This window comes from Mauremys reevesii, linkage group 3 (genome assembly GCF_016161935.1).
Source record: "Mauremys reevesii isolate NIE-2019 linkage group 3, ASM1616193v1, whole genome shotgun sequence".
Lineage (NCBI taxonomy): Eukaryota > Metazoa > Chordata > Testudines > Geoemydidae > Mauremys > Mauremys reevesii.
In genome coordinates, this window is record NC_052625.1 from 198,833,329 (window position 1) to 198,846,816 (window position 13,488).

General features: G+C 45.0%; 1 long non-coding RNA gene across 3 annotated transcripts; it reads left to right on the forward strand.

Annotated features, from left to right (window-relative positions):
* The first annotated feature begins 6,180 nt into the window (after nt 1-6,180).
* Nucleotides 6,181-13,271, forward strand: LOC120400269. 3 transcript variants are annotated; one of them, XR_005595661.1, is made up of 3 exons: nt 6,181-6,268; nt 9,616-9,739; nt 13,044-13,271. It is a non-coding gene; the product is annotated as an uncharacterized LOC120400269 (long non-coding RNA). The 3 variants fall into 3 exon arrangements; XR_005595660.1 differs by lacking the exon at nt 6,181-6,268 and adding an exon at nt 8,386-8,500; XR_005595659.1 differs by lacking the exon at nt 6,181-6,268 and adding an exon at nt 9,085-9,143.
* The last annotated feature ends 217 nt before the right edge of the window (nt 13,272-13,488 follow it).

Here is a 13,488-nt window from a genome sequence, read left to right on the forward strand (position 1 = left end):
CTTTCAGTCAGTCTCACCTCCTCCAAGCCTTATCCGATGCTGCCCCTGTGGTGCTCAGAAATTAACCTTTGCCACTGGCTCACACACAAGAAATTTGGAGGTGGGGGGCTCTAAATGGAAAATCTCATCACAGATTTAACTAGGCAGAGCCTAGGCAGAGCCGGCATCTTTCCATGATTGTCTTCATTGCACTGTCACTGAAGTCCAGCAGGCTGCACTGTGCTGGTTCCGACTCCAAAGCTGATGTTCCATATGGAGGAGCAGCTGTCTTCAGCCACCTCCATCTCATGGTCAGCACACGGCACTGACAGCCAGGGGTTAAATAAAAGACACTTTAGAAATGTAGATAGATTTCCCCTCCCCCACCCTTCCCTCATGAGGAGACCGTAATCTCTCCCTTCCCCAGATGTACAGAGCTTATCAACCCTCACATGGAACTGGGCACTCGTGGCAACAGGAGGAAATGGAGGTGATGGGAGGAAGATTTGGGCCGTGGGAAGTTCTCTACTCTTGCCTTACGGTATATTTACCATGCCAAAAAATCCTCCACGGCACCAAGTCTCAGAGCCCCGGTCAACTGACCTTGACTCACATTATGGGGCTAAAGACAGCAGTGTAGACAGTCCCCCTTGGGCTCTGAAATTTGGGGAGGGGGCTGGTCTCAGAGCACGAGCCCCATCCTGAGCGGGAACATCTACACTGCTACTTTTAGCCCTGTAGTGTGAGCCCCACAAGCCCAAGTCAGTTAACCCTGGCTCTGAGACTAGCTAGCGTGGGATTTCTGTTTTGCAGTGCAGAGGTACCTTTAGAGGTTCGGGAGCATTTGCTAGCTGGGAGTCAGGGGCTCGTAACCCGTGGTGAAGTCTCCTGAGAGTTTTGAGGTTATGGGTGTATGAGCTGGAAGTCAGGTAACCAACTTCTCTAGGAGCTTGTCTTCAATCTTCAAAAAGCTGGGTTTTCTTACCTCGACTGAAATAATGTTGTCACAGCGTCCCCGGGCGATGCTCTGGAACTGCTCCCCACAAAGCCAATCAGGACTTTGGGGAGCCTCCTCTCCTTGGAGCAGACTGTCTTCAGGGCAAGAAGCTCACACGGCTTTACCTCCTGGGTCTCTCCTTGGAGCATTCAGCATATGCCCCCTCCATGTGCTTCCCACAGTGAGCCCACCCAGGCGGGGTCCTGGGGAAGCCAGAGAGTCCTGCACCCCCACTTCGCAGTCAGACGTGACTCTTAGCCAGCCAGTAAAACAGAGGTTTATTTAGATGACAGGAACACAGTCCAAAACAGACAACAGTACCCCCTTTAGTTGGCCCATCTGGGGCCCCCAGGGAGGCCGCAGCCCCGTTGGGAAGCCCAAGCCCCATTGGGGCACCCCTCTCCATTTCCCAGCCAGCTTCAAACTGAAAACTCCCCCCAGCCTCTCACTCAACCTCCCCCTGGCTCCTCCCCCAGTCTTTGTGTCCTTTGTTCAGTGTCCCGGGTAGAGGTGTCACCTGGCCTTCAAACCCCCTCCTGGGTTCTCAGGTTACATGCTCAGGTATGCTCCCTTCCCCAAGGCAGGCCATCCCAGCACAACTCCCCTGCCACCTTCCCAGGTCAATACTCCCCACTCAGCATTCACATAACACAGCAAGAACATTCCCACTTCATCACAAATGTGCAGGAGCCATCCTGGAGTAAAACACTCTGAGTACAAGGCCGTTTAGATTTACCATGAGGTAAACTTGGTAAGGTCAGCAATATCCTGCCATTTGGGATTGAGTGCAAGGAGCTAACCTCCTGGTAAAATGAAAGTGCCTTGTCTTTACTGTGTTTTTACCTAGAAATAAATCATGTGCGTTAGTTACCCTGAGGTAGGAAACAACTCATTTAGCAGTGAAGACAAGCCCTTCATTATATCTTATGTGTCTCATGTTGCCTGGAGAACTATAGAGAATTAATATTGAATTCCACCCTGTGCCAAACACAGAGGGTGCGGTTAGCTAAACACTGTATTATTCTTGGATGAGTTTATTTGGAGCTGTCCCAAGGGCCTGCCAGGATGCAACTTCTTGTGAGAATGGCTGATTTCTATGCAGCTCCAGGGTTCTTTTTCTTCAGACTCTGTTTTCAACTAATATATCATTATAATTTACATTATGGTTGTACTGAGAGGCTTCAACCTAGTTGAGAGCTAGGCACCGTACATAGTAAAAGAAAACCTCTGCTCCAAAGAGCTTGCACTCAAAATTGACAAGACTGACAAAGGAAATATAATTATCCTGATTTTACAGATAGGGAACAGGGAATCCAGAGAGATGAAGTGACTTTTCCAATGTCACTCAAGCAATCTGTGGCAGAGCTAGGAGCTGATCCCTGACTTTCTCAGTCCCAGTCTAGTCAATGAACCATAAACCCATCCTTCCTGGCTATGTTTTGAATCCTGGCCATTACTGTCCATTATGTCTAACCTCTACTCTGGCAAATCAAACAGAAAGCAGAGTGTCTCTGCAGAGGCTAATGAATCCTGGGCAGGAGCAGCGGATTCACCCGTCTGTGGGTTTTTTTGATAGAATGGTGTAATTAGAGGAGGGCAGCATGCGATAGATCAGGGGTGGGCAAACTTTTTGGGCCGAGGGCCACATCTGGGTGGGGAAATTGTATGCAGGGCCGGGGCAGGGGGTGCGGTGGGCAGGTAGGGGCTCAGGGCAAGGGATTGGGGCAGAGGAGGGGTGTGGGGTGTATGAGGGGGCTCAGTTGGTATATTGAGAGGCCAATGAAAAGTGAAAATCTGTAAGGTGAATCCAACTGAAATGTTGGGGCGCAGGAGGGGCTCAGAGTGTACAAGGGGGCTCAGAGTGTATGAGGGGGCTCAGGGCGGGGAGTTGGGGTTCAAGGTGCAGGCAGGGGACTCAGGGCAGGGGGTTAGGGAGTGAGGTACAGGAGGCGTTTGGACTCCGGCCGGGCGCTGCTTACCTAAAGCAGCTCTGGGGTGGCAGCGGTGTGCACTGTGGGCAGGGAAGGCTCCCTGCATGCCTGCCCTGGCCCCGGCTCCGGCTCCGGCTCCGGCTCCGGCTCCGGCTCCGGCTCCGGCCCCGCACCGCACCAGGAAGCTCTGCGGCCCCTGGTCGGGGGAGAGGCAGAGGGCTGTGTGTGAGCTGCCCTTGCCGCGCCTCCAGGTACCTCCCCTGAAGCTCCCATTGGCCACAGCTCCCCATTCCTGGCCAATGGGAGCTGAGGGGGGGGTGGCAGTGCCTGGAGGCAAGGGCAATGCATGGAGCCCTCTGCCTCCCCGCCCGAGAGCACTCTGAGAGCAGTGCAGGGCCTGTGGCGCCACGGGGAGCAATCCTGCAGGCCGGATCCAAAACCCTGAGGAGCTGGAGCCGGCCCGTGGCACATAGTTTGCCCACTCCTGCAATAGATGTAACATGCTTGAATTTCTCCAGCGAATTTACTACTATCAAAGGGATGTTGTCCACTGACTTCAATAGGCTTTGAAGCAGGTTCTGGGTGTATTCAGAATGTAATTTGCTTAAGGCAGAGACTTGGTATGAGCTTTGGTAATACAAATAATGTCATATTCATCTGTGAATAGGCCAGAATCCTTGGCATAATTTAGACCTAAACCTTCAACATGCATCAAATTACAGAGGCTGCTGCTGAATTTCACAGAAGACTGACACTGAGTAACAGCAACATTTCTAGGGACAGTCCCAATTTTGGGGTCTTTTTCTTATATAGGCTCCTATTACCCCCCACCCCCATCCTGATTTTTCACATTTGCTGTCTGGTCACCCTATCCTAGCTAAACTGACCACAAACTCTTGCTAAGATGGAAAATAACTTCCTCCTTTCTCTTTTTTTTCTTCTATACTTTATGCTTTATGCCTAGAAGTTAATGACACAGATACAGTACATCAAACTCTTACCTGAGATGTCAGTTTAATGTATAATGTATAATTGTGCAGGAGAAGAGAGAGACAAAAGTTGCCAATGAAAATGTAAGAAACTATATAGAAATTTGAAAGCTATGCTGAGGATTCTTGCCGTTTGAGAAGGTTTCATTGCCAAGGAGACTTGACTTCACAGAATACTGCAAACCTTAAGGACAATGATGTCTAATTTAAATACTATTGTGATAAAAATAATATATACTTATGTATAGCTGCTATTTAATAAACAGATAGCACAGGCTTGCCTTTATATTGGGAATGGTGATATGCTCAGTTGATATGTTGAGAGGCCAATGAAAAGTGAAAAATCTGTAAGGTGAATCCAACTGAAATGTTATAAGTTCTAAGCAATCACAAGACCAGCTCAGCTGTTCGTAGCCAATTGCAGAAAAGGCCACTGAACATATCAGGTGAACCTACAAACAAGGCACATTGTAAAAACCTGTAGGACTAGAACATGGGACCACAAGGGTGCTGGACTGTTGATGCTGCTGTTTTACTACTGGAAGCTTCAGGTTGATTTTCACTGGAGAATCATAAGTAGCTAGACGCTATAGGAAGTTACTGCCTTGCCAGGCCTGAGTGGCAGCCCCCCATGACTTTCTGATTGGCTGAACCAGGAAGCCATCATGGGGAGCTGTCTAAGCAATGATGCAGACTGCTCCAGATTTTGCCTTGCTGTGGACCTTATACTCCATCTTCTGACCCTGCAACTTGTCCAGTGTCTATAATCTGGTGCCTGACCCTGACATCTGACCCAGTTCAACTTCATAGATTTTAGGACTGGAAGGGACCTCGAGAGGTCATCGAGTCCAGTCCCCTGTCCTCATGGCAGGACCAAATACTGTCTAGACCATCCCTGATAGACATTTATCTAACCTACTCTTAAATATCTCCAGAGATGGAGATTCCACAACCTCCGTAGGCAGTTTATTCCAGTGTTTAACCACCCTGACAGTTAGGAACTTTTTCCTAATGTCCAACCTAAATCTCCCTTGCTGCAGTTTAAGCCCACTGCTTCTTGTTCTATCCTTAGAGGCTAAGGTGAACAAGTTTTCTCCCTCCTCCTTATGACACCCTTTTAGATACCTGAAAACTGCTATCATGTCGCTCACTGCTTCTTGTTCTATCCTTAGAGGCTAAGGTGAACAAGTTTTCTCCCTCCTCCTTATGACACCCTTTTAGATACCTGAAAACTGCTATCATGTCCTCTCTCAGTCTTCTCTTTTCCAAACTAAACAAACCCAATTCTTTCAGCCTTCCTTCATAAGTCATGTTCTCAAGACCTTTAATTATTCTTGTTGCTCTTCTCTTGATCCTCTCCAATTTCTCCAAATCTTTCTTGAAATGCGGTGCCCAGAACTGGACACAATACTCCAGTTGAGGCCTAACCAGTGCAGAGTAGAGCGGAAGAATGACTTCTCGTGTCTTGCTTCAGCTCCACTAGTTGCCTGCTATCTTTAACCTGCTACCTGACCCTCACTTCCTGGTGTCCTGACCTGGCTTGACCCCGACTCTGCTGTTTGTCTCCTGACCACAACTTGGTAACTATTGATGCATCATGCAGGCTGCCTGTGGTCCTGAAATGTAGGGAATAACCAGGTGCCAGCTGAGAGGATTATACAGCTTTCTTGTCTTACTACTCCATTAATCGTTACCCACATTATTGGTGGTCAACCACACAAATGAGTCAAATGACTGTATTGCTGCCTGGTGAGCTATGAAACAAGGACACAATTGTCAGGTAATGTGAAAAAGCTTCACAAAGTTTCACTCCTAACTTCTCAAAGGGCATTTCTGCAGACAACGCAAAGCACTGACAGAGAAATCACCACTTGAGAAAGCACACAGAGTTGTGTCACGTTTGCCAAGAACCGCACCACAGGGAGGCCTACAGAAAGAGCCCTGTGGAAGTCGGTTGCTGATCGGTGCCAAACCAGCAGGTGTTCACTGCATGGACCAAGACGATTTGCACAACCTAATATGTCTTACACAAACTGGGATGTCACAAGATGTGTTGCAGGAAGACCACAGAATTTTCCAGAGACAAACTTGCAAAAACTCAATAAACATGCCTCTTTTTGTCCTTAAATGATGAGAAAGGACAACTCATATTCTAGCTGGACGTTTCTAATCTTTGACAGAAGAATGGGCCACTTTCTGATTGGCCCAGATCAACTTTCCCCAGAAGACAAACCAAACCATGATGCCCTTCAGCAACTGTATAAAGCAGCCTGTTTTGATCAAACCATCACTACCTGAAGCTGAAACATCTGGATCCAAGAGACAACAAAGAAGACCTTCACTGCCTGGCCAGTGAGAGCGCCACAGACCTGGTAAGAACTAAAGTCTCTTCAATGACAATCATGTCATGATTCTGTCCTTTAAGTCCTCACTAGGGAGACAGCTGCAAACAAAAACACGAACACAGTTGTCATAATACCCTGAGTGTACTGCCTCAATTAACTTTCTATCTATTTGGAGAAACCAGTCATTGCTACTGGGAAGCTGAGCTGGCGAACACACCTTCACATGAGTTTCCATTGTTATGTACCAAAAATACATGTATTTTTTTACCCAAATGAAAACAGGGTAACTTTAAAGCTAAATGCTTCTCAGAAGGTAGGTACCTAAGTTAAAATCCTGTAAATGACTGAAATGTATAAAGTCACTATAATAAATAGTAACAACTGGAGATATACTAATCTTCTAGAACTGGAAAGGACCTTGGAAGGTCATTGAATCCAGCCCCCTACCTTCACTAGTAGGACCAATTTTTGCCCCAGATCCCTAAGTGGCCCCCTTAAGGATTGGGCTCACAACCCTGGGTTTAGACGGCCAATGCTCAAAGCACCAAGCTACCCCTCCTTCATACTGCTAACATTATAGCAGTTCACTAACAACTTTAAACTTAGTTGGCTAGAAATTATGGTAAATCAATAGTGATTAAGAGTACTGAGGGTTCACCAACTCATTAAATTAACTAAGTCTAGTATTCTATCAATTAGGAAAGCATGCTTGGTTTTCTTAAATTTAACTGCTTCTCAGAAAGAACTTGCCAGAGTCAGTGTCGTCAACTCCAAATGTTAAAAAATCATGAGATGGGCTTAAATCATGAGATTTTTTTAAATGACAACTTTGGGGTACATTTTATTTGCCTTCTGGTTTCTGAGCATTTAAAGTTAACCTGTTTCATGTTTTCTAGCTTATCTTTGCAATCAGGAGGGCAAGACTGCTCCTCTTGTTTAAAATGAAAACTATGATTCTCATGTAGTTCTTCACCCCGAGAGCCGGGAGTTTAGAATAAAATCATTGGGGCTGGCCACTCTGCTGAATTAAAACCCTGTAAATGACTCAAATGCATAATTTAAACTTGCATTTCACTAACAAGTTTAATCTTAGTTGTCTAGAAATGATGATAAGTCAACACATGATTAAGACTATTGAGGCTGGTTACACTTTCTGTTCAAAGCCTGATACTATTTGTAACAGGAAACTGTGCAAAAGATTGTTGAAAGGAACCCTAAGTGTTTCAGGGTTTACCCTGGAAATCAGGCAGTTTGTGGTCAGCAGAAATTGACAGCCTCCTATTCAAAAAGAGGAAAAAGCTCTGGCTTATCTTTTAAGCTAAAGATTTTTAGCAGTAGGTGAATATTTAAAGTGGGAAAAGAGGCTGCAATACTGGTAAAATTCCAGACAAATTAGAATAGCTTAAATCAGTACCTAAGTATTATATTTCAGGTTCAAAGTCTGATAATTAATTGCATTGGCCTCCTTAATCATTAAGTAACTTGTCCAAATTTCTAAATCTAACACTGGAGCTGTGTAATTGAATACCACAAGCAGTTCTATAATTTCACTGGCAAACATGTTTAATTAGAAATTGATAAAAATCTACATTTATGGATTTATAGTTCCATGTTCATACTAAAGTCACCTACCAAATATATTGTAAGACTAAGATAAAGTTTGCTGTATAAAGAGACTGTGAGAAGAATTGCATGATTTGATTTGATTCATTACCTGCCTTCTTGATACATTGGCACATATCACATTGAATTCATTCTAGCAGATTTCATAAACATGATTATTTAACCATCTTTATTTTGCTTTCTGTAATCTAATTGCTTTCAATTCTATTTTGGCTAATAAAACTAATCAGTGTGCACTATTTCAGTCTCTATTTTGGGAAAAGAATAGTGATCCACACAACTGGGAGACGCTTGATGCGAGTAACAGGCTAATTAGGATTGCTCACCCAGCTTGTGTTTTAAAATGTATCTTTCCTCACATGACTCTATTTCTCTGAAGTGTTCCTGCGCCACCTTTGGTGCTGTACAGATAATAAATATTACTAACAAACTGCAACACACATATTATGTCATTTAATTATAGACAATATTTCTATAGCTCAGCATTTCGCAATCTCCAGCACCAAATAAATACAGGGACACTCCATCTCCTGTCGGTCTCTTCTTTCTAGTGACATTTTGTTCCCGGCCAAAGTTCAGCCATGAAGATCCTTTACCTTCTCTTTGCTGTTATGTTGGTGCTCCAAGTTGCTCCTGGTAAGATCTCAGTGAAATCAAGGCTAATTTAGAGGGGTGTTTGGCAAGTCTAGACGAAGGTTGCCTAGAACTTTGCATTGTAACTTTTTGCAACTGTTTTTCTGAAGAGCTTTAATAGATACCTAGGTTGCAGCAAACACTGGAAATGTGGCAGGGAAATTGTACTGGAATCAAGGAGTTATCTTTGTTGTGATCATAAAAGTCCATTTAGATCTGGCTGAATTCTAACCTGTTGAAAAACCCTCAGTTCCTGTCTGTGATTTTCTAGCAGATGTTGCTAGAGGCTAAATATCCCCCAAACTGTATCTGCCTTGAACATGCTCTTGCTATTGAATGATGCACAGAACTCAACATGCAGATGGGAGAAACAGAAAATTAATCCTCTTCCTCTGACCTACTATGATGGAAAGGCCCTGTCATAAACAGATAGTTAAGGTCTCTTTTACCTGTAAAGGGTTAACAAGCTCAGTAACCTGATGAACACCTGACCAGAGGACCAATCAAGGGACAGGATAATTTCAAATCTCTGGGGAGGGAAGGCTTTGTCTGTGTTCTTTGTTGGGGTCTTTGTTCTCTTTTTGGATCTAAGAGAGGCCAGACATATCTCCAAGTTCTCCTGAAGTATTTCCTACTATCCAGTATAGTGAGTATTAGAAAGGCGAATTAGTCTTATAATTAATTTCTGTATTTGCAATTGTGTGTGGCTGGAGAAATATCTTTATTTCTGTTTGCTGTTACTTTGATTATTCTGAGAAAGGAGGGGGGGAAAGCCTCTCCAGGTTTATAAGATAGACCCTGTATTTTTTCATCCTGGTAATACAGAGATAGTGTACTTTTTTCTTTCTTTAATAAAATCCTTTTCTTTTTAGAACCTGATTAATTTCTTCCCTTGTTTGGATTTTCAGGGGAAGGGGAGGGGGGAAAAGTGAATCCCTCTTTGTTTTGATTCAAGGAGTTTGAATCTGTGGTGATCTCTCCCAACGGCTAGGGGTGGGGGGAAGAAGGTGGAGGTGGGGAATGGTTTATTTCCCTTTGTGTTGAGATTCAAGGAGTTTGGATCTGTGTTCCCAGGGAAAGCTCTGCTGACTTATAATTAAGACTCATTTTTTGTGTAGGCCTGGCAAAGAATATTTGGACCCCATCGCAATGTGGACACCTTGGGGGTGTCTGCAGTGCGCCTTGTCCCCGCTGTAGTACACCTTTCGGAAGGTGTGTCACACGGGGCTTCTGCTGCATACGGTAAGTTTATGATTCCACGGCAGAGAAATTACTGCATTAACAGAAATATGTGTTCCTCTCCTTTTGATATCCAAACTGTTGTTTAATGCTCATGGGGATGCAGCACACATGGCAGAACCCAGAGGCAGCAGGCAAAGGATACGTCTCAGGTACCTAGAACCTGGGATGCATTGGAGTTGGAGTGTCCTCAGCATATATTGGAACAACCCTGCTGGCTGCTCTCATTCCTGCTTATGGCCAGTTCCAGAACCATCCAGAATCTCCATAATGTTCAATGGTATAGGGATTGCACCTCTGAGACCTGACAACTCTCAGAACCATCTCTAGCACTTCCTGTACATCAGCGCTTACAAGACGGGCAGCATAGAGACAGTTACACAACTCTGTGCCGCTCATGCATGGATGTAACTTTCCTGCAGCCAGGTGTGTTGTTTTTACACCCCTACACACTGGTGGAGCAGCATGTACAAACGGTCTCAGGGTATAAATGGTTTGTGTTCCCTATTCCAAAATGGAAGAACAAGGAAGAACCAAAGCAAAGTCCCCAGGAGAGAGCAGTTTATGAGTCTACTGCTCTGTATTGGTCTACAGTAACTCTGAGGCCAAAATGGCTGCTCTCTGCAAACAGGCACCATCTTTAGAACTTTACAGCTGTAATATGCACAAAAGAGGAGCCTCAGAGTTTTGATCTTAGTTACACCGGGGGAGGGGGGAGGGTGAGACTTCCAAGGTACATCCCAATGTAAAATGATGCAAAGTTATTAAATGCCATTACCACTTGGCCTGAGCTCCTAGCCAACATTAAGGGTCTTGTGGATTGTCTCCATTAAGAGGAGAAATTGATTATATGGGTCAGGTATTTCTTTGGTGCGATCGTGTTTATTTACAAAGAATGAACACAAAGGATATGTCTATATGGACATGTAGGAATTGTAAGTCTGGGCTCAGGCTCAAGCCTTAATTCCTTTTCTGTCTAAATGCAACTTTCAGTCTTAACCCCAGGTCCTCGGACGCCCCAGGAACACAGGGCCTGAGCTCGAGTCGAGCCAGTACTCAGGGTTCAAGCCCTGTGGTTTTGCCATGTGGACACAGCATCACTGGACTTGGGCCACAGGGAGTCCACCAGTGCTATCCCACAACCCCATGCCCTGGTGCTCTTTATCCTATCTGTCCCACAAGTTGCCAGTTGACTCCCAGGAAACAGAGGTAACACCCTTTGTTCAAGTGAAGCTCAGCATTTAACCCTTTCATTTAATTCTGACTGCTGTGCTGCAAACACAGTGAACCGTCTCCTGCATTTGCAATGGACGCTGACCAGAAGTCCTTTGCCAAATTCACTCCTTCCTAGTTGCGGGACCACAGCAGGTTTCTGGTAAATCTCGGGGTGAGGTTAGCAAATTATTTGATTTTAGTTAGAGTACAGGGATTGACTCTGCCTACATAATGAGCGAAGAAGCTGGCAACACTGGAAATACTGGAGGATGGGGGCCAGCTGCTCGCAAAGCTCCAGAAACATAGCTTTCATAGAATCATAGAATATCAGGGTTGGAAGGGACTTCAGGAGGTCATCTGGTCCAACCCCCTGCTCAAAGCAGGACCAATCCCCAACTAAATCATCCCAGCCAGGGCTTTGTCAAGCCTGACCTTAGAAACCTCTAAGGAAGGAGATTCCACCACATCCCTAGATAACCCAGTCCAGTTCTTCACCACCCTCCTAGTGAAATAGTGTTTCCTAATATCTAACCTAAACCTCTCCCACTGCAACTTGAGACCATTGCTCCTTGTTCTGTTATCTTCTACCACTGGGAACAGTCTAGATCCATCCTCTTTGGAACCCCCTTTCAGGTAGTTGAAAGCAGCAATCTCCAGGCAAAAGCTCTAGACCCTCTGCTGGTCATTCCAGGTCTACATGGCAATGTGGTCCCACCAGCCATGGTTTGTGGCCCTGCTGCAGAAATGCTGGTCTATTTATGGGGCATCAGTGGCTCCACCAAGTGTCATAAGCAACATCAGCCCGTTCAAATCTGTCATATCTCTGTCCTCCTCTTCCTCCATCATTATCTTTGTTCGGTGCCTTCAAAGGGTCAGAAAACTCCACTGGAATGTCCACCCAAGTCTCACGGAAGCACTGTCCGTTTGTTTAAGCAGGAGTGAAAGCGCAAGTTCTTCAAATGGCACATCCTCCACATTGCTGGCTTGGAGTGCCAGGAGGACCAAAACGATGGCTCTGCAGGAAGTGTTGGTGGGCTTCTTAAACTTCCTGTGACACACAGGCGTGGGTCTCCAAGTTGTCTCCCAGGCAAGCAGACTGGGAGCCAGCGACCTAGATTGGAGTGGCCCGGCTGTTTCTCTGAGCATGCCCAGATATCCATGCTCTCACCAGGCAAGGCAGTTAGCAAGGAGCTGCCACCAGAACAGAGTCAATTTAGTCTTATGTGAGCTGGGAAGCAGGACTGGAATTTCCATGCATTCTTTAAGAATTAGTTATCACCTAAGTATCTATTAGTTTAGCTTCAGCTCTGGACAAAGATGTGTTTGACAGAACAGTACACGGAAGTGAGTCACACAGTTCAACAGTCTAGTTTTTAATGCTTTGCTTTTCTCTAAATTTAATAGAGGGAGCTGGAAATTTTCAATTTTGACTAAATGTTTCCTTTATAGTTTCAATTTACACACCAAAAAATCCACAAATATTTCATATTTCACAGGGAGGGATAGCTCAGTGGTTTGAGCATTGGTCTGCTAAACCCAGGATTGTGAGTTCAATCCTTAAGGAGGCTACTTAGGGATTTGGGGCAAAAATTGGTCCTGCGTAGTGAAGGCAGGGGGCTGGACTTGATGACCTTTCAAGGTCCCTTCCAGTTCTAGGAGATTGGTATGTCTCCAATTATTACCATTCTGTTTCAAAGGGATGTGATACATATTTTGCTTCCATTCCTTAGTGCATCATGTCAATGTTGCATTTGTTATGTTCTGGCAAACATTTTAACTTTGCAAAACGTTAAGAGGAAGTGCATTTTAAAAAAATGAGAGAACACTCCTCTCTTCCTAGAGAACTGGGACAGGTGAGCAGAGTTCCCTGTTCAGAAGTCTACATTTGCCAGTTATGTCAGGTAGCTCACTTGTTTAAACACAACAACTACAACTCGGTAACAGCACATTGCATCAGGGAAAATGACTATTAACCAGGAATATCCTCACTGATGGGACAATTTTTGCTGTGCTTTTTGATCTGAAATTAAATATAATTTCTCATTTTTATGGGTATAAGCAAAGACATTGATCAACTCTTTTCTCTGTGCAGATGGCGTTGCTGACAGCTCTGCCCCGGTTTCAGCAGGATCTCTCGTAATCTGGTGACATCCTCTCACCTCTAGAATGATTAGATCCTGCTACAATGGAAGCATGAAACTCTGTACATTTGGACCGGACAGAGCCACGTGTGCTGGAGAAATCCAAACAGGAGAGCTTCTATCACTGATAAAAGATTGCAACTCCCCTTTTCATAAAAGCAAGTTGTTGTTACATCACAGTACTGAAATATGAGTGTGTGTGTTCTGTTGGGAGCACGGGTAGGGGTGGGGGGGTGTTAGGCAATCCTAATATAGGCACCAACATATCCCTCTAGAGTTTTAGGACTATAACAATGTTTAAAAGGGGACTGGATAAATTCATGGTGGCTAAATCCATAAATGGCTATTAGCCAGGATGGGTAAGGAATGGTGTCCCTAGCCTCTGTTCGTCAGAGG